The sequence below is a fragment of the Schistocerca gregaria genome, chromosome 8 (genome assembly GCF_023897955.1).
Source record: "Schistocerca gregaria isolate iqSchGreg1 chromosome 8, iqSchGreg1.2, whole genome shotgun sequence".
Taxonomy (NCBI): Eukaryota; Metazoa; Arthropoda; class Insecta; order Orthoptera; family Acrididae; genus Schistocerca; species Schistocerca gregaria.
Window position 1 is genome coordinate 381,893,624 of NC_064927.1, and position 18,318 is coordinate 381,911,941.

The 18,318-nt window shown below is 52.7% G+C and overlaps 52 non-coding genes across 52 annotated transcripts; 24 read left to right on the plus strand and 28 right to left on the minus strand.

The window, feature by feature from the left end:
* Trnad-guc (transfer RNA aspartic acid (anticodon GUC)) lies at positions 1-72 on the minus strand. Its single transcript has one exon. It is a non-coding gene; the product is annotated as a tRNA-Asp (tRNA).
* Positions 73-183: 111 nt separating this feature from the next.
* On the minus strand, positions 184-275 carry Trnai-uau (transfer RNA isoleucine (anticodon UAU)). The gene is given in 2 exon segments: positions 184-219; positions 238-275. It is a non-coding gene; the product is annotated as a tRNA-Ile (tRNA).
* A 442-nt stretch (positions 276-717) lies between these two features.
* On the plus strand, positions 718-790 carry Trnar-acg (transfer RNA arginine (anticodon ACG)). The gene has a single exon. It is a non-coding gene; the product is annotated as a tRNA-Arg (tRNA).
* Positions 791-1,073: 283 nt separating this feature from the next.
* Positions 1,074-1,145, plus strand: Trnam-cau (transfer RNA methionine (anticodon CAU)). Its single transcript has one exon. It is a non-coding gene; the product is annotated as a tRNA-Met (tRNA).
* Positions 1,146-1,378: 233 nt separating this feature from the next.
* Trnad-guc (transfer RNA aspartic acid (anticodon GUC)) lies at positions 1,379-1,450 on the minus strand. The gene has a single exon. It is a non-coding gene; the product is annotated as a tRNA-Asp (tRNA).
* A 111-nt stretch (positions 1,451-1,561) lies between these two features.
* On the minus strand, positions 1,562-1,653 carry Trnai-uau (transfer RNA isoleucine (anticodon UAU)). The gene is given in 2 exon segments: positions 1,562-1,597; positions 1,616-1,653. It is a non-coding gene; the product is annotated as a tRNA-Ile (tRNA).
* Positions 1,654-2,095: 442 nt separating this feature from the next.
* On the plus strand, positions 2,096-2,168 carry Trnar-acg (transfer RNA arginine (anticodon ACG)). The gene has a single exon. It is a non-coding gene; the product is annotated as a tRNA-Arg (tRNA).
* Positions 2,169-2,451: 283 nt separating this feature from the next.
* Trnam-cau (transfer RNA methionine (anticodon CAU)) lies at positions 2,452-2,523 on the plus strand. Its single transcript has one exon. It is a non-coding gene; the product is annotated as a tRNA-Met (tRNA).
* A 233-nt stretch (positions 2,524-2,756) lies between these two features.
* On the minus strand, positions 2,757-2,828 carry Trnad-guc (transfer RNA aspartic acid (anticodon GUC)). Its single transcript has one exon. It is a non-coding gene; the product is annotated as a tRNA-Asp (tRNA).
* Positions 2,829-2,939: 111 nt separating this feature from the next.
* Trnai-uau (transfer RNA isoleucine (anticodon UAU)) lies at positions 2,940-3,031 on the minus strand. The gene is given in 2 exon segments: positions 2,940-2,975; positions 2,994-3,031. It is a non-coding gene; the product is annotated as a tRNA-Ile (tRNA).
* Positions 3,032-3,829: 798 nt separating this feature from the next.
* On the plus strand, positions 3,830-3,901 carry Trnam-cau (transfer RNA methionine (anticodon CAU)). Its single transcript has one exon. It is a non-coding gene; the product is annotated as a tRNA-Met (tRNA).
* Positions 3,902-4,134: 233 nt separating this feature from the next.
* Trnad-guc (transfer RNA aspartic acid (anticodon GUC)) lies at positions 4,135-4,206 on the minus strand. The gene has a single exon. It is a non-coding gene; the product is annotated as a tRNA-Asp (tRNA).
* A 111-nt stretch (positions 4,207-4,317) lies between these two features.
* Positions 4,318-4,409, minus strand: Trnai-uau (transfer RNA isoleucine (anticodon UAU)). The gene is given in 2 exon segments: positions 4,318-4,353; positions 4,372-4,409. It is a non-coding gene; the product is annotated as a tRNA-Ile (tRNA).
* A 442-nt stretch (positions 4,410-4,851) lies between these two features.
* Trnar-acg (transfer RNA arginine (anticodon ACG)) lies at positions 4,852-4,924 on the plus strand. The gene has a single exon. It is a non-coding gene; the product is annotated as a tRNA-Arg (tRNA).
* A 283-nt stretch (positions 4,925-5,207) lies between these two features.
* On the plus strand, positions 5,208-5,279 carry Trnam-cau (transfer RNA methionine (anticodon CAU)). The gene has a single exon. It is a non-coding gene; the product is annotated as a tRNA-Met (tRNA).
* Positions 5,280-5,512: 233 nt separating this feature from the next.
* Positions 5,513-5,584, minus strand: Trnad-guc (transfer RNA aspartic acid (anticodon GUC)). The gene has a single exon. It is a non-coding gene; the product is annotated as a tRNA-Asp (tRNA).
* A 111-nt stretch (positions 5,585-5,695) lies between these two features.
* Positions 5,696-5,787, minus strand: Trnai-uau (transfer RNA isoleucine (anticodon UAU)). The gene is given in 2 exon segments: positions 5,696-5,731; positions 5,750-5,787. It is a non-coding gene; the product is annotated as a tRNA-Ile (tRNA).
* Positions 5,788-6,229: 442 nt separating this feature from the next.
* Positions 6,230-6,302, plus strand: Trnar-acg (transfer RNA arginine (anticodon ACG)). The gene has a single exon. It is a non-coding gene; the product is annotated as a tRNA-Arg (tRNA).
* A 283-nt stretch (positions 6,303-6,585) lies between these two features.
* On the plus strand, positions 6,586-6,657 carry Trnam-cau (transfer RNA methionine (anticodon CAU)). The gene has a single exon. It is a non-coding gene; the product is annotated as a tRNA-Met (tRNA).
* A 233-nt stretch (positions 6,658-6,890) lies between these two features.
* On the minus strand, positions 6,891-6,962 carry Trnad-guc (transfer RNA aspartic acid (anticodon GUC)). Its single transcript has one exon. It is a non-coding gene; the product is annotated as a tRNA-Asp (tRNA).
* A 111-nt stretch (positions 6,963-7,073) lies between these two features.
* Positions 7,074-7,165, minus strand: Trnai-uau (transfer RNA isoleucine (anticodon UAU)). The gene is given in 2 exon segments: positions 7,074-7,109; positions 7,128-7,165. It is a non-coding gene; the product is annotated as a tRNA-Ile (tRNA).
* Positions 7,166-7,607: 442 nt separating this feature from the next.
* Positions 7,608-7,680, plus strand: Trnar-acg (transfer RNA arginine (anticodon ACG)). The gene has a single exon. It is a non-coding gene; the product is annotated as a tRNA-Arg (tRNA).
* Positions 7,681-7,963: 283 nt separating this feature from the next.
* Positions 7,964-8,035, plus strand: Trnam-cau (transfer RNA methionine (anticodon CAU)). The gene has a single exon. It is a non-coding gene; the product is annotated as a tRNA-Met (tRNA).
* Positions 8,036-8,268: 233 nt separating this feature from the next.
* On the minus strand, positions 8,269-8,340 carry Trnad-guc (transfer RNA aspartic acid (anticodon GUC)). Its single transcript has one exon. It is a non-coding gene; the product is annotated as a tRNA-Asp (tRNA).
* Positions 8,341-8,451: 111 nt separating this feature from the next.
* Trnai-uau (transfer RNA isoleucine (anticodon UAU)) lies at positions 8,452-8,543 on the minus strand. The gene is given in 2 exon segments: positions 8,452-8,487; positions 8,506-8,543. It is a non-coding gene; the product is annotated as a tRNA-Ile (tRNA).
* Positions 8,544-8,985: 442 nt separating this feature from the next.
* Positions 8,986-9,058, plus strand: Trnar-acg (transfer RNA arginine (anticodon ACG)). Its single transcript has one exon. It is a non-coding gene; the product is annotated as a tRNA-Arg (tRNA).
* A 283-nt stretch (positions 9,059-9,341) lies between these two features.
* Trnam-cau (transfer RNA methionine (anticodon CAU)) lies at positions 9,342-9,413 on the plus strand. Its single transcript has one exon. It is a non-coding gene; the product is annotated as a tRNA-Met (tRNA).
* Positions 9,414-9,646: 233 nt separating this feature from the next.
* Positions 9,647-9,718, minus strand: Trnad-guc (transfer RNA aspartic acid (anticodon GUC)). The gene has a single exon. It is a non-coding gene; the product is annotated as a tRNA-Asp (tRNA).
* Positions 9,719-9,829: 111 nt separating this feature from the next.
* Trnai-uau (transfer RNA isoleucine (anticodon UAU)) lies at positions 9,830-9,921 on the minus strand. Its single transcript is given in 2 exon segments — positions 9,830-9,865; positions 9,884-9,921. It is a non-coding gene; the product is annotated as a tRNA-Ile (tRNA).
* A 798-nt stretch (positions 9,922-10,719) lies between these two features.
* Positions 10,720-10,791, plus strand: Trnam-cau (transfer RNA methionine (anticodon CAU)). The gene has a single exon. It is a non-coding gene; the product is annotated as a tRNA-Met (tRNA).
* Positions 10,792-11,024: 233 nt separating this feature from the next.
* Positions 11,025-11,096, minus strand: Trnad-guc (transfer RNA aspartic acid (anticodon GUC)). Its single transcript has one exon. It is a non-coding gene; the product is annotated as a tRNA-Asp (tRNA).
* Positions 11,097-11,207: 111 nt separating this feature from the next.
* On the minus strand, positions 11,208-11,299 carry Trnai-uau (transfer RNA isoleucine (anticodon UAU)). The gene is given in 2 exon segments: positions 11,208-11,243; positions 11,262-11,299. It is a non-coding gene; the product is annotated as a tRNA-Ile (tRNA).
* A 442-nt stretch (positions 11,300-11,741) lies between these two features.
* Positions 11,742-11,814, plus strand: Trnar-acg (transfer RNA arginine (anticodon ACG)). The gene has a single exon. It is a non-coding gene; the product is annotated as a tRNA-Arg (tRNA).
* Positions 11,815-12,097: 283 nt separating this feature from the next.
* Trnam-cau (transfer RNA methionine (anticodon CAU)) lies at positions 12,098-12,169 on the plus strand. The gene has a single exon. It is a non-coding gene; the product is annotated as a tRNA-Met (tRNA).
* Positions 12,170-12,402: 233 nt separating this feature from the next.
* On the minus strand, positions 12,403-12,474 carry Trnad-guc (transfer RNA aspartic acid (anticodon GUC)). Its single transcript has one exon. It is a non-coding gene; the product is annotated as a tRNA-Asp (tRNA).
* Positions 12,475-12,585: 111 nt separating this feature from the next.
* Trnai-uau (transfer RNA isoleucine (anticodon UAU)) lies at positions 12,586-12,677 on the minus strand. Its single transcript is given in 2 exon segments — positions 12,586-12,621; positions 12,640-12,677. It is a non-coding gene; the product is annotated as a tRNA-Ile (tRNA).
* Positions 12,678-13,119: 442 nt separating this feature from the next.
* Positions 13,120-13,192, plus strand: Trnar-acg (transfer RNA arginine (anticodon ACG)). The gene has a single exon. It is a non-coding gene; the product is annotated as a tRNA-Arg (tRNA).
* A 283-nt stretch (positions 13,193-13,475) lies between these two features.
* On the plus strand, positions 13,476-13,547 carry Trnam-cau (transfer RNA methionine (anticodon CAU)). Its single transcript has one exon. It is a non-coding gene; the product is annotated as a tRNA-Met (tRNA).
* A 233-nt stretch (positions 13,548-13,780) lies between these two features.
* On the minus strand, positions 13,781-13,852 carry Trnad-guc (transfer RNA aspartic acid (anticodon GUC)). The gene has a single exon. It is a non-coding gene; the product is annotated as a tRNA-Asp (tRNA).
* Positions 13,853-13,963: 111 nt separating this feature from the next.
* On the minus strand, positions 13,964-14,055 carry Trnai-uau (transfer RNA isoleucine (anticodon UAU)). The gene is given in 2 exon segments: positions 13,964-13,999; positions 14,018-14,055. It is a non-coding gene; the product is annotated as a tRNA-Ile (tRNA).
* Positions 14,056-14,497: 442 nt separating this feature from the next.
* On the plus strand, positions 14,498-14,570 carry Trnar-acg (transfer RNA arginine (anticodon ACG)). The gene has a single exon. It is a non-coding gene; the product is annotated as a tRNA-Arg (tRNA).
* Positions 14,571-14,853: 283 nt separating this feature from the next.
* Positions 14,854-14,925, plus strand: Trnam-cau (transfer RNA methionine (anticodon CAU)). The gene has a single exon. It is a non-coding gene; the product is annotated as a tRNA-Met (tRNA).
* A 233-nt stretch (positions 14,926-15,158) lies between these two features.
* Positions 15,159-15,230, minus strand: Trnad-guc (transfer RNA aspartic acid (anticodon GUC)). The gene has a single exon. It is a non-coding gene; the product is annotated as a tRNA-Asp (tRNA).
* Positions 15,231-15,341: 111 nt separating this feature from the next.
* On the minus strand, positions 15,342-15,433 carry Trnai-uau (transfer RNA isoleucine (anticodon UAU)). The gene is given in 2 exon segments: positions 15,342-15,377; positions 15,396-15,433. It is a non-coding gene; the product is annotated as a tRNA-Ile (tRNA).
* A 442-nt stretch (positions 15,434-15,875) lies between these two features.
* On the plus strand, positions 15,876-15,948 carry Trnar-acg (transfer RNA arginine (anticodon ACG)). Its single transcript has one exon. It is a non-coding gene; the product is annotated as a tRNA-Arg (tRNA).
* Positions 15,949-16,231: 283 nt separating this feature from the next.
* Positions 16,232-16,303, plus strand: Trnam-cau (transfer RNA methionine (anticodon CAU)). Its single transcript has one exon. It is a non-coding gene; the product is annotated as a tRNA-Met (tRNA).
* Positions 16,304-16,536: 233 nt separating this feature from the next.
* Positions 16,537-16,608, minus strand: Trnad-guc (transfer RNA aspartic acid (anticodon GUC)). The gene has a single exon. It is a non-coding gene; the product is annotated as a tRNA-Asp (tRNA).
* Positions 16,609-16,719: 111 nt separating this feature from the next.
* On the minus strand, positions 16,720-16,811 carry Trnai-uau (transfer RNA isoleucine (anticodon UAU)). Its single transcript is given in 2 exon segments — positions 16,720-16,755; positions 16,774-16,811. It is a non-coding gene; the product is annotated as a tRNA-Ile (tRNA).
* A 442-nt stretch (positions 16,812-17,253) lies between these two features.
* Positions 17,254-17,326, plus strand: Trnar-acg (transfer RNA arginine (anticodon ACG)). The gene has a single exon. It is a non-coding gene; the product is annotated as a tRNA-Arg (tRNA).
* A 283-nt stretch (positions 17,327-17,609) lies between these two features.
* Positions 17,610-17,681, plus strand: Trnam-cau (transfer RNA methionine (anticodon CAU)). The gene has a single exon. It is a non-coding gene; the product is annotated as a tRNA-Met (tRNA).
* Positions 17,682-17,914: 233 nt separating this feature from the next.
* On the minus strand, positions 17,915-17,986 carry Trnad-guc (transfer RNA aspartic acid (anticodon GUC)). Its single transcript has one exon. It is a non-coding gene; the product is annotated as a tRNA-Asp (tRNA).
* Positions 17,987-18,097: 111 nt separating this feature from the next.
* Positions 18,098-18,189, minus strand: Trnai-uau (transfer RNA isoleucine (anticodon UAU)). Its single transcript is given in 2 exon segments — positions 18,098-18,133; positions 18,152-18,189. It is a non-coding gene; the product is annotated as a tRNA-Ile (tRNA).
* Positions 18,190-18,318: the final 129 nt, after the last annotated feature.

Genomic DNA, 18,318 nt, shown 5'->3' on the forward strand with positions numbered 1-18,318 from the left:
CTCCCCGGCGGGGAATCGAACCCCGGTCTCCCGCGTGACAGGCGGGGATACTAACCACTATACTACCGAGGAACACGCAGGCGGTCTATACAATGCACGCACATTTCTGCTTCTCAAGTACGTGATGCATCTAAAATCTAGCGTCCCGATGCTTCCAGAGTCAGCTGCTACGAAATAAAAGTATGCCCCAGGTGAGGCTCGAACTCACAACCCCGGCATTGCTCACGGCTACTGCCTTATAAGTACCGTGCGCTAACCAATTGCGCCACTGGGGCTACAGCGGAATGGTTTCAGTTAGCGGTATTCACTTTGCTGGCAAGCTGTTGTGGCTACAGACCCAGCATACGATCATCACCTACGGCCATACTGCCACTTCAGCACCTGTCTACGAATGATTCATACGATTCTTGTTTCATATGCTACACTTACAGGCATATCAACCGCTTGTCATCACCGAAAAAATGCAGAAAAACGGGCGCCTTGCATTCTGCTACCTGTCCAACAGCGGGGGCAGATGTATGGCAAGCTCTAGGCTGTGCAGGCGCACCGTGGCCGAGGAGCTGGAGGAGAGATGCCTTCCTTAGCAGCTCCCTGCAGAGTGCGGAAGACCAGAGTGGCCGCGCCGCCGTTGTCAGTGGACGACACGCAATTGCCGAGCCACGGAGAACACGTTGCTTTGCGATGTGCACCCGCCCCGTGGCTTACACCGCGAACAGTGGCCCTGTGGCGCAACGGATAACGCGTCTGACTACGGATCAGAAGATTCCAGGTTCGAATCCTGGCAGGGTCGGCATTTTGTTAGTTGCGGGGGCGTAGCTAGGCAATGCATTCGAATGTCTCCACCTTCGTGGAGTGCAATGTTAATCCTGAGCATCTCGCAGCTGCATCTCGAGACGATCGTGGTAAATATCGCTTCGTGCAAGCGTCAGCGTAGCGTCAGTCGAGCAAAGTCGAGACAAGTCAAGCTGAGAGATGATACGCAGTTAATTAAACGGTAGGCGCGTGAAACCGATGCACACAACGCTTTCCAAGTGTCCAATGCCACGCACCGAAAAGGACGGACTGCTGCACGCAGCAGAGTGGCGCAGTGGAAGCGTGCTGGGCCCATAACCCAGAGGTCCGTGGATCGAAACCACGCTCTGCTAAAATTATTCTTTTTCGTTGGTGCTTCGAGCTCGATCATTAAGCTTGGGGTGCGCTGATTCAGCGACGTCAGTAAACCCTGTCAGTTGTGAAACGATGACGTCGTGTGAAGAATACGAGAAACACTTCCTAAGACGCAGACCTTCTTACGATTTTTTAGCAATTACATTCCTTGATCACAAGGGTAATGCTTTTTCGGGCCATACGTGCAACTTTCGCGATATAAAAATCGCACCTCCCCGGCGGGGAATCGAACCCCGGTCTCCCGCGTGACAGGCGGGGATACTAACCACTATACTACCGAGGAACACGCAGGCGGTCTATACAATGCACGCACATTTCTGCTTCTCAAGTACGTGATGCATCTAAAATCTAGCGTCCCGATGCTTCCAGAGTCAGCTGCTACGAAATAAAAGTATGCCCCAGGTGAGGCTCGAACTCACAACCCTGGCATTGCTCACGGCTACTGCCTTATAAGTACCGTGCGCTAACCAATTGCGCCACTGGGGCTACAGCGGAATGGTTTCAGTTAGCCGTATTCACTTTGCTGCCAAGCTGTTGTGGCTACAGACCCATCATACGATCATCACCTACGGCCATACTGCCACTTCAGCACCTGTCTACGAATGCTTCATACGATTCTTGTTTCATATGCTACACTTACAGGCATATCAACCGCTTGTCATCACCGAAAAAATGCAGAAAAACGGGCGCCTTGCATTCTGCTACCTGTCCAACAGCGGGGGCAGATGTATGGCAAGCTCTAGGCTGTGCAGGCGCACCGTGGCCGAGGAGCTGGAGGAGAGATGCCTTCCTTAGCAGCTCCCTGCAGAGTGCGGAAGACCAGAGTGGCCGCGCCGCCGTTGTCAGTGGACGACACGCAATTGCCGAGCCACGGAGAACACGTTGCTTTGCGATGTGCACCCGCCCCGTGGCTTACACCGCGAACAGTGGCCCTGTGGCGCAACGGATAACGCGTCTGACTACGGATCAGAAGATTCCAGGTTCGAATCCTGGCAGGGTCGGCATTTTGTTAGTTGCGGGGGCGTAGCTAGGCAATGCATTCGAATGTCTCCACCTTCGTGGAGTGCAATGTTAATCCTGAGCATCTCGCAGCTGCATCTCGAGACGATCGTGGTAAATATCGCTTCGTGCAAGCGTCAGCGTAGCGTCAGTCGAGCAAAGTCGAGACAAGTCAAGCTGAGAGATGATACGCAGTTAATTAAACGGTAGGCGCGTGAAACCGATGCACACAACGCTTTCCAAGTGTCCAATGCCACGCACCGAAAAGGACGGACTGCTGCACGCAGCAGAGTGGCGCAGTGGAAGCGTGCTGGGCCCATAACCCAGAGGTCCGTGGATCGAAACCACGCTCTGCTAAAATTATTCTTTTTCGTTGGTGCTTCGAGCTCGATCATTAAGCTTGGGGTGCGCTGATTCAGCGACGTCAGTAAACCCTGTCAGTTGTGAAACGATGACGTCGTGTGAAGAATACGAGAAACACTTCCTAAGACGCAGACCTTCTTACGATTTTTTAGCAATTACATTCCTTGATCACAAGGGTAATGCTTTTTCGGGCCATACGTGCAATTTTCGCGATATAAAAATCGCACCTCCCCGGCGGGGAATCGAACCCCGGTCTCCCGCGTGACAGGCGGGGATACTAACCACTATACTACCGAGGAACACGCAGGCGGTCTATACAATGCACGCACATTTCTGCTTCTCAAGTACGTGATGCATCTAAAATCTAGCGTCCCGATGCTTCCAGAGTCAGCTGCTACGAAATAAAAGTATGCCCCAGGTGAGGCTCGAACTCACAACCCTGGCATTGCTCACGGCTACTGCCTTATAAGTACCGTGCGCTAACCAATTGCGCCACTGGGGCTACAGCGGAATGGTTTCAGTTAGCGGTATTCACTTTGCTGCCAAGCTGTTGTGGCTACAGACCCATCATACGATCATCACCTACGGCCATACTGCCACTTCAGCACCTGTCTACGAATGCTTCATACGATTCTTGTTTCATATGCTACACTTACAGGCATATCAACCGCTTGTCATCACCGAAAAAATGCAGAAAAACGGGCGCCTTGCATTCTGCTACCTGTCCAACAGCGGGGGCAGATGTATGGCAAGCTCTAGGCTGTGCAGGCGCACCGTGGCCGAGGAGCTGGAGGAGAGATGCCTTCCTTAGCAGCTCCCTGCAGAGTGCGGAAGACCAGAGTGGCCGCGCCGCCGTTGTCAGTGGACGACACGCAATTGCCGAGCCACGGAGAACACGTTGCTTTGCGATGTGCACCCGCCCCGTGGCTTACACCGCGAACAGTGGCCCTGTGGCGCAACGGATAACGCGTCTGACTACGGATCAGAAGATTCCAGGTTCGAATAATGGCAGGGTCGGCATTTTGTTAGTTGCGGGGGCGTAGCTAGGCAATGCATTCGAATGTCTCCACCTTCGTGGAGTGCAATGTTAATCCTGAGCATCTCGCAGCTGCATCTCGAGACGATCGTGGTAAATATCGCTTCGTGCAAGCGTCAGCGTAGCGTCAGTCGAGCAAAGTCGAGACAAGTCAAGCTGAGAGATGATACGCAGTTAATTAAACGGTAGGCGCGTGAAACCGATGCACACAACGCTTTCCAAGTGTCCAATGCCACGCACCGAAAAGGACGGACTGCTGCACGCAGCAGAGTGGCGCAGTGGAAGCGTGCTGGGCCCATAACCCAGAGGTCCGTGGATCGAAACCACGCTCTGCTAAAATTATTCTTTTTCGTTGGTGCTTCGAGCTCGATCATTAAGCTTGGGGTGCGCTGATTCAGCGACGTCAGTAAACCCTGTCAGTTGTGAAACGATGACGTCGTGTGAAGAATACGAGAAACACTTCCTAAGACGCAGACCTTCTTACGATTTTTTAGCAATTACATTCCTTGATCACAAGGGTAATGCTTTTTCGGGCCATACGTGCAACTTTCACGATATAAAAATCGCACCTACCCGGCGGGGAATCGAACCCCGGTCTCCCGCGTGACAGGCGGGGATACTAACCACTATACTACCGAGGAACACGCAGGCGGTCTATACAATGCACGCACATTTCTGCTTCTCAAGTACGTGATACATCTAAAATCTAGCGTCCCGATGCTTCCAGAGTCAGCTGCTACGAAATAAAAGTATGCCCCAGGTGAGGCTCGAACTCACAACCCTGGCATTGCTCACGGCTACTGCCTTATAAGTACCGTGCGCTAACCAATTGCGCCACTGGGGCTACAGCGGAATGGTTTCAGTTAGCGGTATTCACTTTGCTGCCAAGCTGTTGTGGCTACAGACCCATCATACGATCATCACCTACGGCCATACTGCCACTTCAGCACCTGTCTACGAATGCTTCATACGATTCTTGTTTCATATGCTACACTTACAGGCATATCAACCGCTTGTCATCACCGAAAAAATGCAGAAAAACGGGCGCCTTGCATTCTGCTACCTGTCCAACAGCGGGGGCAGATGTATGGCAAGCTCTAGGCTGTGCAGGCGCACCGTGGCCGAGGAGCTGGAGGAGAGATGCCTTCCTTAGCAGCTCCCTGCAGAGTGCGGAAGACCAGAGTGGCCGCGCCGCCGTTGTCAGTGGACGACACGCAATTGCCGAGCCACGGAGAACACGTTGCTTTGCGATGTGCACCCGCCCCGTGGCTTACACCGCGAACAGTGGCCCTGTGGCGCAACGGATAACGCGTCTGACTACGGATCAGAAGATTCCATGTTCGAATCCTGGCAGGGTCGGCATTTTGTTAGTTGCGGGGGCGTAGCTAGGCAATGCATTCGAATGTCTCCACCTTCGTGGAGTGCAATGTTAATCCTGAGCATCTCGCAGCTGCATCTCGAGACGATCGTGGTAAATATCGCTTCGTGCAAGCGTCAGCGTAGCGTCAGTCGAGCAAAGTCGAGACAAGTCAAGCTGAGAGATGATACGCAGTTAATTAAACGGTAGGCGCGTGAAACCGATGCACACAACGCTTTCCAAGTGTCCAATGCCACGCACCGAAAAGGACGGACTGCTGCACGCAGCAGAGTGGCGCAGTGGAAGCGTGCTGGGCCCATAACCCAGAGGTCCGTGGATCGAAACCACGCTCTGCTAAAATTATTCTTTTTCGTTGGTGCTTCGAGCTCGATCATTAAGCTTGGGGTGCGCTGATTCAGCGACGTCAGTAAACCCTGTCAGTTGTGAAACGATGACGTCGTGTGAAGAATACGAGAAACACTTCCTAAGACGCAGACCTTCTTACGATTTTTTAGCAATTACATTCCTTGATCACAAGGGTAATGCTTTTTCGGGCCATACGTGCAACTTTCGCGATATAAAAATCGCACCTACCCGGCGGGGAATCGAACCCCGGTCTCCCGCGTGACAGGCGGGGATACTAACCACTATACTACCGAGGAACACGCAGGCGGTCTACACAATGCACACACATTTCTGCTTCTCAAGTACGTGATACATCTAAAATCTAGCGTCCCGATGCTTCCAGAGTCAGCTGCTACGAAATAAAAGTATGCCCCAGGTGAGGCTCGAACTCACAACCCTGGCATTGCTCACGGCTACTGCCTTATAAGTACCGTGCGCTAACCAATTGCGCCACTGGGGCTACAGCGGAATGGTTTCAGTTAGCGGTATTCACTTTGCTGCCAAGCTGTTGTGGCTACAGACCCATCATACGATCATCACCTACGGCCATACTGCCACTTCAGCACCTGTCTACGAATGCTTCATACGATTCTTGTTTCATATGCTACACTTACAGGCATATCAACCGCTTGTCATCACCGAAAAAATGCAGAAAAACGGGCGCCTTGCATTCTGCTACCTGTCCAACAGCGGGGGCAGATGTATGGCAAGCTCTAGGCTGTGCAGGCGCACCGTGGCCGAGGAGCTGGAGGAGAGATGCCTTCCTTAGCAGCTCCCTGCAGACTGCGGAAGACCAGAGTGGCCGCGCCGCCGTTGTCAGTGGACGACACGCAATTGCCGAGCCACGGAGAACACGTTGCTTTGCGATGTGCACCCGCCCCGTGGCTTACACCGCGAACAGTGGCCCTGTGGCGCAACGGATAACGCGTCTGACTACGGATCAGAAGATTCCATGTTCGAATCCTGGCAGGGTCGGCATTTTGTTAGTTGCGGGGGCGTAGCTAGGCAATGCATTCGAATGTCTCCACCTTCGTGGAGTGCAATGTTAATCCTGAGCATCTCGCAGCTGCATCTCGAGACGATCGTGGTAAATATCGCTTCGTGCAAGCGTCAGCGTAGCGTCAGTCGAGCAAAGTCGAGACAAGTCAAGCTGAGAGATGATACGCAGTTAATTAAACGGTAGGCGCGTGAAACCGATGCACACAACGCTTTCCAAGTGTCCAATGCCACGCACCGAAAAGGACGGACTGCTGCAAGCAGCAGAGTGGCGCAGTGGAAGCGTGCTGGGCCCATAACCCAGAGGTCCGTGGATCGAAACCACGCTCTGCTAAAATTATTCTTTTTCGTTGGTGCTTCGAGCTCGATCATTAAGCTTGGGGTGCGCTGATTCAGCGACGTCAGTAAACCCTGTCAGTTGTGAAACGATGACGTCGTGTGAAGAATACGAGAAACACTTCCTAAGACGCAGACCTTCTTACGATTTTTTAGCAATTACATTCCTTGATCACAAGGGTAATGCTTTTTCGGGCCATACGTGCAACTTTCGCGATATAAAAATCGCACCTCCCCGGCGGGGAATCGAACCCCGGTCTCCCGCGTGACAGGCGGGGATACTAACCACTATACTACCGAGGAACACGCAGGCGGTCTATACAATGCACGCACATTTCTGCTTCTCAAGTACGTGATACATCTAAAATCTAGCGTCCCGATGCTTCCAGAGTCAGCTGCTACGAAATAAAAGTATGCCCCAGGTGAGGCTCGAACTCACAACCCTGGCATTGCTCACGGCTACTGCCTTATAAGTACCGTGCGCTAACCAATTGCGCCACTGGGGCTACAGCGGAATGGTTTCAGTTAGCGGTATTCACTTTGCTGCCAAGCTGTTGTGGCTACAGACCCATCATACGATCATCACCTACGGCCATACTGCCACTTCAGCACCTGTCTACGAATGCTTCATACGATTCTTGTTTCATATGCTACACTTACAGGCATATCAACCGCTTGTCATCACCGAAAAAATGCAGAAAAACGGGCGCCTTGCATTCTGCTACCTGTCCAACAGCGGGGGCAGATGTATGGCAAGCTCTAGGCTGTGCAGGCGCACCGTGGCCGAGGAGCTGGAGGAGAGATGCCTTCCTTAGCAGCTCCCTGCAGAGTGCGGAAGACCAGAGTGGCCGCGCCGCCGTTGTCAGTGGACGACACGCAATTGCCGAGCCACGGAGAACACGTTGCTTTGCGATGTGCACCCGCCCCGTGGCTTACACCGCGAACAGTGGCCCTGTGGCGCAACGGATAACGCGTCTGACTACGGATCAGAAGATTCCAGGTTCGAATCCTGGCAGGGTCGGCATTTTGTTAGTTGCGGGGGCGTAGCTAGGCAATGCATTCGAATGTCTCCACCTTCGTGGAGTGCAATGTTAATCCTGAGCATCTCGCAGCTGCATCTCGAGACGATCGTGGTAAATATCGCTTCGTGCAAGCGTCAGCGTAGCGTCAGTCGAGCAAAGTCGAGACAAGTCAAGCTGAGAGATGATACGCAGTTAATTAAACGGTAGGCGCGTGAAACCGATGCACACAACGCTTTCCAAGTGTCCAATGCCACGCACCGAAAAGGACGGACTGCTGCACGCAGCAGAGTGGCGCAGTGGAAGCGTGCTGGGCCCATAACCCAGAGGTCCGTGGATCGAAACCACGCTCTGCTAAAATTATTCTTTTTCGTTGGTGCTTCGAGCTCGATCATTAAGCTTGGGGTGCGCTGATTCAGCGACGTCAGTAAACCCTGTCAGTTGTGAAACGATGACGTCGTGTGAAGAATACGAGAAACACTTCCTAAGACGCAGACCTTCTTACGATTTTTTAGCAATTACATTCCTTGATCACAAGGGTAATGCTTTTTCGGGCCATACGTGCAACTTTCGCGATATAAAAATCGCACCTACCCGGCGGGGAATCGAACCCCGGTCTCCCGCGTGACAGGCGGGGATACTAACCACTATACTACCGAGGAACACGCAGGCAGTCTATACAATGCACGCACATTTCTGCTTCTCAAGTACGTGATGCATCTAAAATCTAGCGTCCCGATGCTTCCAGAGTCAGCTGCTACGAAATAAAAGTATGCCCCAGGTGAGGCTCGAACTCACAACCCCGGCATTGCTCACGGCTACTGCCTTATAAGTACCGTGCGCTAACCAATTGCGCCACTGGGGCTACAGCGGAATGGTTTCAGTTAGCGGTATTCACTTTGCTGCCAAGCTGTTGTGGCTACAGACCCATCATACGATCATCACCTACGGCCATACTGCCACTTCAGCACCTGTCTACGAATGCTTCATACGATTCTTGTTTCATATGCTACACTTACAGGCATATCAACCGCTTGTCATCACCGAAAAAATGCAGAAAAACGGGCGCCTTGCATTCTGCTACCTGTCCAACAGCGGGGGCAGATGTATGGCAAGCTCTAGGCTGTGCAGGCGCACCGTGGCCGAGGAGCTGGAGGAGAGATGCCTTCCTTAGCAGCTCCCTGCAGAGTGCGGAAGACCAGAGTGGCCGCGCCGCCGTTGTCAGTGGACGACACGCAATTGCCGAGCCACGGAGAACACGTTGCTTTGCGATGTGCACCCGCCCCGTGGCTTACACCGCGAACAGTGGCCCTGTGGCGCAACGGATAACGCGTCTGACTACGGATCAGAAGATTCCATGTTCGAATAATGGCAGGGTCGGCATTTTGTTAGTTGCGAGGGCGTAGCTAGGCAATGCATTCGAATGTCTCCACCTTCGTGGAGTGCAATGTTAATCCTGAGCATCTCGCAGCTGCATCTCGAGACGATCGTGGTAAATATCGCTTCGTGCAAGCGTCAGCGTAGCGTCAGTCGAGCAAAGTCGAGACAAGTCAAGCTGAGAGATGATACGCAGTTAATTAAACGGTAGGCGCGTGAAACCGATGCACACAACGCTTTCCAAGTGTCCAATGCCACGCACCGAAAAGGACGGACTGCTGCACGCAGCAGAGTGGCGCAGTGGAAGCGTGCTGGGCCCATAACCCAGAGGTCCGTGGATCGAAACCACGCTCTGCTAAAATTATTCTTTTTCGTTGGTGCTTCGAGCTCGATCATTAAGCTTGGGGTGCGCTGATTCAGCGACGTCAGTAAACCCTGTCAGTTGTGAAACGATGACGTCGTGTGAAGAATACGAGAAACACTTCCTAAGACGCAGACCTTCTTACGATTTTTTAGCAATTACATTCCTTGATCACAAGGGTAATGCTTTTTCGGGCCATACGTGCAACTTTCGCGATATAAAAATCGCACCTCCCCGGCGGGGAATCGAACCCCGGTCTCCCGCGTGACAGGCGGGGATACTAACCACTATACTACCGAGGAACACGCAGGCGGTCTATACAATGCACGCACATTTCTGCTTCTCAAGTACGTGATACATCTAAAATCTAGCGTCCCGATGCTTCCAGAGTCAGCTGCTACGAAATAAAAGTATGCCCCAGGTGAGGCTCGAACTCACAACCCTGGCATTGCTCACGGCTACTGCCTTATAAGTACCGTGCGCTAACCAATTGCGCCACTGGGGCTACAGCGGAATGGTTTCAGTTAGCGGTATTCACTTTGCTGCCAAGCTGTTGTGGCTACAGACCCATCATACGATCATCACCTACGGCCATACTGCCACTTCAGCACCTGTCTACGAATGCTTCATACGATTCTTGTTTCATATGCTACACTTACAGGCATATCAACCGCTTGTCATCACCGAAAAAATGCAGAAAAACGGGCGCCTTGCATTCTGCTACCTGTCCAACAGCGGGGGCAGATGTATGGCAAGCTCTAGGCTGTGCAGGCGCACCGTGGCCGAGGAGCTGGAGGAGAGATGCCTTCCTTAGCAGCTCCCTGCAGAGTGCGGAAGACCAGAGTGGCCGCGCCGCCGTTGTCAGTGGACGACACGCAATTGCCGAGCCACGGAGAACACGTTGCTTTGCGATGTGCACCCGCCCCGTGGCTTACACCGCGAACAGTGGCCCTGTGGCGCAACGGATAACGCGTCTGACTACGGATCAGAAGATTCCAGGTTCGAATAATGGCAGGGTCGGCATTTTGTTAGTTGCGGGGGCGTAGCTAGGCAATGCATTCGAATGTCTCCACCTTCGTGGAGTGCAATGTTAATCCTGAGCATCTCGCAGCTGCATCTCGAGACGATCGTGGTAAATATCGCTTCGTGCAAGCGTCAGCGTAGCGTCAGTCGAGCAAAGTCGAGACAAGTCAAGCTGAGAGATGATACGCAGTTAATTAAACGGTAGGCGCGTGAAACCGATGCACACAACGCTTTCCAAGTGTCCAATGCCACGCACCGAAAAGGACGGACTGCTGCACGCAGCAGAGTGGCGCAGTGGAAGCGTGCTGGGCCCATAACCCAGAGGTCCGTGGATCGAAACCACGCTCTGCTAAAATTATTCTTTTTCGTTGGTGCTTCGAGCTCGATCATTAAGCTTGGGGTGCGCTGATTCAGCGACGTCAGTAAACCCTGTCAGTTGTGAAACGATGACGTCGTGTGAAGAATACGAGAAACACTTCCTAAGACGCAGACCTTCTTACGATTTTTTAGCAATTACATTCCTTGATCACAAGGGTAATGCTTTTTCGGGCCATACGTGCAACTTTCGCGATATAAAAATCGCACCTCCCCGGCGGGGAATCGAACCCCGGTCTCCCGCGTGACAGGCGGGGATACTAACCACTATACTACCGAGGAACACGCAGGCGGTCTATACAATGCACGCACATTTCTGCTTCTCAAGTACGTGATACATCTAAAATCTAGCGTCCCGATGCTTCCAGAGTCAGCTGCTACGAAATAAAAGTATGCCCCAGGTGAGGCTCGAACTCACAACCCTGGCATTGCTCACGGCTACTGCCTTATAAGTACCGTGCGCTAACCAATTGCGCCACTGGGGCTACAGCGGAATGGTTTCAGTTAGCGGTATTCACTTTGCTGCCAAGCTGTTGTGGCTACAGACCCATCATACGATCATCACCTACGGCCATACTGCCACTTCAGCACCTGTCTACGAATGCTTCATACGATTCTTGTTTCATATGCTACACTTACAGGCATATCAACCGCTTGTCATCACCGAAAAAATGCAGAAAAACGGGCGCCTTGCATTCTGCTACCTGTCCAACAGCGGGGGCAGATGTATGGCAAGCTCTAGGCTGTGCAGGCGCACCGTGGCCGAGGAGCTGGAGGAGAGATGCCTTCCTTAGCAGCTCCCTGCAGAGTGCGGAAGACCAGAGTGGCCGCGCCGCCGTTGTCAGTGGACGACACGCAATTGCCGAGCCACGGAGAACACGTTGCTTTGCGATGTGCACCCGCCCCGTGGCTTACACCGCGAACAGTGGCCCTGTGGCGCAACGGATAACGCGTCTGACTACGGATCAGAAGATTCCAGGTTCGAATCCTGGCAGGGTCGGCATTTTGTTAGTTGCGGGGGCGTAGCTAGGCAATGCATTCGAATGTCTCCACCTTCGTGGAGTGCAATGTTAATCCTGAGCATCTCGCAGCTGCATCTCGAGACGATCGTGGTAAATATCGCTTCGTGCAAGCGTCAGCGTAGCGTCAGTCGAGCAAAGTCGAGACAAGTCAAGCTGAGAGATGATACGCAGTTAATTAAACGGTAGGCGCGTGAAACCGATGCACACAACGCTTTCCAAGTGTCCAATGCCACGCACCGAAAAGGACGGACTGCTGCACGCAGCAGAGTGGCGCAGTGGAAGCGTGCTGGGCCCATAACCCAGAGGTCCGTGGATCGAAACCACGCTCTGCTAAAATTATTCTTTTTCGTTGGTGCTTCGAGCTCGATCATTAAGCTTGGGGTGCGCTGATTCAGCGACGTCAGTAAACCCTGTCAGTTGTGAAACGATGACGTCGTGTGAAGAATACGAGAAACACTTCCTAAGACGCAGACCTTCTTACGATTTTTTAGCAATTACATTCCTTGATCACAAGGGTAATGCTTTTTCGGGCCATACGTGCAACTTTCGCGATATAAAAATCGCACCTCCCCGGCGGGGAATCGAACCCCGGTCTCCCGCGTGACAGGCGGGGATACTAACCACTATACTACCGAGGAACACGCAGGCGGTCTATACAATGCACGCACATTTCTGCTTCTCAAGTACGTGATACATCTAAAATCTAGCGTCCCGATGCTTCCAGAGTCAGCTGCTACGAAATAAAAGTATGCCCCAGGTGAGGCTCGAACTCACAACCCTGGCATTGCTCACGGCTACTGCCTTATAAGTACCGTGCGCTAACCAATTGCGCCACTGGGGCTACAGCGGAATGGTTTCAGTTAGCGGTATTCACTTTGCTGCCAAGCTGTTGTGGCTACAGACCCATCATACGATCATCACCTACGGCCATACTGCCACTTCAGCACCTGTCTACGAATGCTTCATACGATTCTTGTTTCATATGCTACACTTACAGGCATATCAACCGCTTGTCATCACCGAAAAAATGCAGAAAAACGGGCGCCTTGCATTCTGCTACCTGTCCAACAGCGGGGGCAGATGTATGGCAAGCTCTAGGCTGTGCAGGCGCACCGTGGCCGAGGAGCTGGAGGAGAGATGCCTTCCTTAGCAGCTCCCTGCAGAGTGCGGAAGACCAGAGTGGCCGCGCCGCCGTTGTCAGTGGACGACACGCAATTGCCGAGCCACGGAGAACACGTTGCTTTGCGATGTGCACCCGCCCCGTGGCTTACACCGCGAACAGTGGCCCTGTGGCGCAACGGATAACGCGTCTGACTACGGATCAGAAGATTCCAGGTTCGAATCCTGGCAGGGTCGGCATTTTGTTAGTTGCGGGGGCGTAGCTAGGCAATGCATTCGAATGTCTCCACCTTCGTGGAGTGCAATGTTAATCCTGAGCATCTCGCAGCTGCATCTCGAGACGATCGTGGTAAATATCGCTTCGTGCAAGCGTCAGCGTAGCGTCAGTCGAGCAAAGTCGAGACAAGTCAAGCTGAGAGATGATACGCAGTTAATTAAACGGTAGGCGCGTGAAACCGATGCACACAACGCTTTCCAAGTGTCCAATGCCACGCACCGAAAAGGACGGACTGCTGCACGCAGCAGAGTGGCGCAGTGGAAGCGTGCTGGGCCCATAACCCAGAGGTCCGTGGATCGAAACCACGCTCTGCTAAAATTATTCTTTTTCGTTGGTGCTTCGAGCTCGATCATTAAGCTTGGGGTGCGCTGATTCAGCGACGTCAGTAAACCCTGTCAGTTGTGAAACGATGACGTCGTGTGAAGAATACGAGAAACACTTCCTAAGACGCAGACCTTCTTACGATTTTTTAGCAATTACATTCCTTGATCACAAGGGTAATGCTTTTTCGGGCCATACGTGCAACTTTCGCGATATAAAAATCGCACCTCCCCGGCGGGGAATCGAACCCCGGTCTCCCGCGTGACAGGCGGGGATACTAACCACTATACTACCGAGGAACACGCAGGCGGTCTATACAATGCACGCACATTTCTGCTTCTCAAGTACGTGATACATCTAAAATCTAGCGTCCCGATGCTTCCAGAGTCAGCTGCTACGAAATAAAAGTATGCCCCAGGTGAGGCTCGAACTCACAACCCTGGCATTGCTCACGGCTACTGCCTTATAAGTACCGTGCGCTAACCAATTGCGCCACTGGGGCTACAGCGGAATGGTTTCAGTTAGCGGTATTCACTTTGCTGCCAAGCTGTTGTGGCTACAGACCCATCATACGATCATCACCTACGGCCATACTGCCACTTCAGCACCTGTCTACGAATGCTTCATACGATTCTTGTTTCATATGCTACACTTACAGGCATATCAACCGCTTGTCATCACCGAAAAAATGCAGAAAAACGGGCGCCTTGCATTCTGCTACCTGTCCAACAGCGGGGGCAGATGTATGGCAAGCTCTAGGCTGTGCAGGCGCACCGTGGCCGAGGAGCTGGAGGAGAGATGCCTTCCTTAGCAGCTCCCTGCAGAGTGCGGAAGACCAGAGTGGCCGCGCCGCCGTTGTCAGTGGACGACACGCAATTGCCGAGCCACGGAGAACACGTTGCTTTGCGATGTGCACCCGCCCCGTGGCTTACACCGCGAACAGTGGCCCTGTGGCGCAACGGATAACGCGTCTGACTACGGATCAGAAGATTCCAGGTTCGAATCCTGGCAGGGTCGGCATTTTGTTAGTTGCGGGGGCGTAGCTAGGCAATGCATTCGAATGTCTCCACCTTCGTGGAGTGCAATGTTAATCCTGAGCATCTCGCAGCTGCATCTCGAGACGATCGTGGTAAATATCGCTTCGTGCAAGCGTCAGCGTAGCGTCAGTCGAGCAAAGTCGAGACAAGTCAAGCTGAGAGATGATACGCAGTTAATTAAACGGTAGGCGCGTGAAACCGATGCACACAACGCTTTCCAAGTGTCCAATGCCACGCACCGAAAAGGACGGACTGCTGCACGCAGCAGAGTGGCGCAGTGGAAGCGTGCTGGGCCCATAACCCAGAGGTCCGTGGATCGAAACCACGCTCTGCTAAAATTATTCTTTTTCGTTGGTGCTTCGAGCTCGATCATTAAGCTTGGGGTGCGCTGATTCAGCGACGTCAGTAAACCCTGTCAGTTGTGAAACGATGACGTCGTGTGAAGAATACGAGAAACACTTCCTAAGACGCAGACCTTCTTACGATTTTTTAGCAATTACATTCCTTGATCACAAGGGTAATGCTTTTTCGGGCCATACGTGCAACTTTCGCGATATAAAAATCGCACCTCCCCGGCGGGGAATCGAACCCCGGTCTCCCGCGTGACAGGCGGGGATACTAACCACTATACTACCGAGGAACACGCAGGCGGTCTATACAATGCACGCACATTTCTGCTTCTCAAGTACGTGATACATCTAAAATCTAGCGTCCCGATGCTTCCAGAGTCAGCTGCTACGAAATAAAAGTATGCCCCAGGTGAGGCTCGAACTCACAACCCTGGCATTGCTCACGGCTACTGCCTTATAAGTACCGTGCGCTAACCAATTGCGCCACTGGGGCTACAGCGGAATGGTTTCAGTTAGCGGTATTCACTTTGCTGCCAAGCTGTTGTGGCTACAGACCCATCATACGATCATCACCTACGGCCATACTGCCACTTCAGCACCTGTCTACGAATGCTTCATACGATTCTTGTTTCATATGCTACACTTACAGGCATATCAACCGCTTGTCATCACCGAAAAAATGCAGAAAAACGGGCGCCTTGCATTCTGCTACCTGTCCAACAGCGGGGGCAGATGTATGGCAAGCTCTAGGCTGTGCAGGCGCACCGTGGCCGAGGAGCTGGAGGAGAGATGCCTTCCTTAGCAGCTCCCTGCAGACTGCGGAAGACCAGAGTGGCCGCGCCGCCGTTGTCAGTGGACGACACGCAATTGCCGAGCCACGGAGAACACGTTGCTTTGCGATGTGCACCCGCCCCGTGGCTTACACCGCGAACAGTGGCCCTGTGGCGCAACGGATAACGCGTCTGACTACGGATCAGAAGATTCCAGGTTCGAATCCTGGCAGGGTCGGCATTTTGTTAGTTGCGGGGGCGTAGCTAGGCAATGCATTCGAATGTCTCCACCTTCGTGGAGTGCAATGTTAATCCTGAGCATCTCGCAGCTGCATCTCGAGACGATCGTGGTAAATATCGCTTCGTGCAAGCGTCAGCGTAGCGTCAGTCGAGCAAAGTCGAGACAAGTCAAGCTGAGAGATGATACGCAGTTAATTAAACGGTAGGCGCGTGAAACCGATGCACACAACGCTTTCCAAGTGTCCAATGCCACGCACCGAAAAGGACGGACTGCTGCACGCAGCAGAGTGGCGCAGTGGAAGCGTGCTGGGCCCATAACCCAGAGGTCCGTGGATCGAAACCACGCTCTGCTAAAATTATTCTTTTTCGTTGGTGCTTCGAGCTCGATCATTAAGCTTGGGGTGCGCTGATTCAGCGACGTCAGTAAACCCTGTCAGTTGTGAAACGATGACGTCGTGTGAAGAATACGAGAAACACTTCCTAAGACGCAGACCTTCTTACGATTTTTTAGCAATTACATTCCTTGATCACAAGGGTAATGCTTTTTCGGGCCATACGTGCAACTTTCGCGATATAAAAATCGCACCTCCCCGGCGGGGAATCGAACCCCGGTCTCCCGCGTGACAGGCGGGGATACTAACCACTATACTACCGAGGAACACGCAGGCGGTCTATACAATGCACGCACATTTCTGTTTCTCAAGTACGTGATACATCTAAAATCTAGCGTCCCGATGCTTCCAGAGTCAGCTGCTACGAAATAAAAGTATGCCCCAGGTGAGGCTCGAACTCACAACCCTGGCATTGCTCACGGCTACTGCCTTATAAGTACCGTGCGCTAACCAATTGCGCCACTGGGGCTACAGCGGAATGGTTTCAGTTAGCGGTATTCACTTTGCTGCCAAGCTGTTGTGGCTACAGACCCATCATACGATCATCACCTACGGCCATACTGCCACTTCAGCACCTGTCTACGAATGCTTCATACGATTCTTGTTTCATATGCTACACTTACAGGCATATCAACCGCTTGTCATCACCGAAAAAATGCAGAAAAACGGGCGCCTTGCATTCTGCTACCTGTCCAACAGCGGGGGCAGATGTATGGCAAGCTCTAGGCTGTGCAGGCGCACCGTGGCCGAGGAGCTGGAGGAGAGATGCCTTCCTTAGCAGCTCCCTGCAGAGTGCGGAAGACCAGAGTGGCCGCGCCGCCGTTGTCAGTGGACGACACGCAATTGCCGAGCCACGGAGAACACGTTGCTTTGCGATGTGCACCCGCCCCGTGGCTTACACCGCGAACAGTGGCCCTGTGGCGCAACGGATAACGCGTCTGACTACGGATCAGAAGATTCCAGGTTCGAATCCTGGCAGGGTCGGCATTTTGTTAGTTGCGGGGGCGTAGCTAGGCAATGCATTCGAATGTCTCCACCTTCGTGGAGTGCAATGTTAATCCTGAGCATCTCGCAGCTGCATCTCGAGACGATCGTGGTAAATATCGCTTCGTGCAAGCGTCAGCGTAGCGTCAGTCGAGCAAAGTCGAGACAAGTCAAGCTGAGAGATGATACGCAGTTAATTAAACGGTAGGCGCGTGAAACCGATGCACACAACGCTTTCCAAGTGTCCAATGCCACGCACCGAAAAGGACGGACTGCTGCACGCAGCAGAGTGGCGCAGTGGAAGCGTGCTGGGCCCATAACCCAGAGGTCCGTGGATCGAAACCACGCTCTGCTAAAATTATTCTTTTTCGTTGGTGCTTCGAGCTCGATCATTAAGCTTGGGGTGCGCTGATTCAGCGACGTCAGTAAACCCTGTCAGTTGTGAAACGATGACGTCGTGTGAAGAATACGAGAAACACTTCCTAAGACGCAGACCTTCTTACGATTTTTTAGCAATTACATTCCTTGATCACAAGGGTAATGCTTTTTCGGGCCATACGTGCAACTTTCGCGATATAAAAATCGCACCTCCCCGGCGGGGAATCGAACCCCGGTCTCCCGCGTGACAGGCGGGGATACTAACCACTATACTACCGAGGAACACGCAGGCGGTCTATACAATGCACGCACATTTCTGCTTCTCAAGTACGTGATACATCTAAAATCTAGCGTCCCGATGCTTCCAGAGTCAGCTGCTACGAAATAAAAGTATGCCCCAGGTGAGGCTCGAACTCACAACCCCGGCATTGCTCACGGCTACTGCCTTATAAGTACCGTGCGCTAACCAATTGCGCCACTGGGGCTACAGCGGAATGGTTTCAGTTAGCGGTATTCACTTTGCTGCCAAGCTGTTGTGGCTACAGACCCATCATACGATCATCACCTACGGCCATACTGCCACTTCAGCACCTGTCTACGAATGCTTCATACGA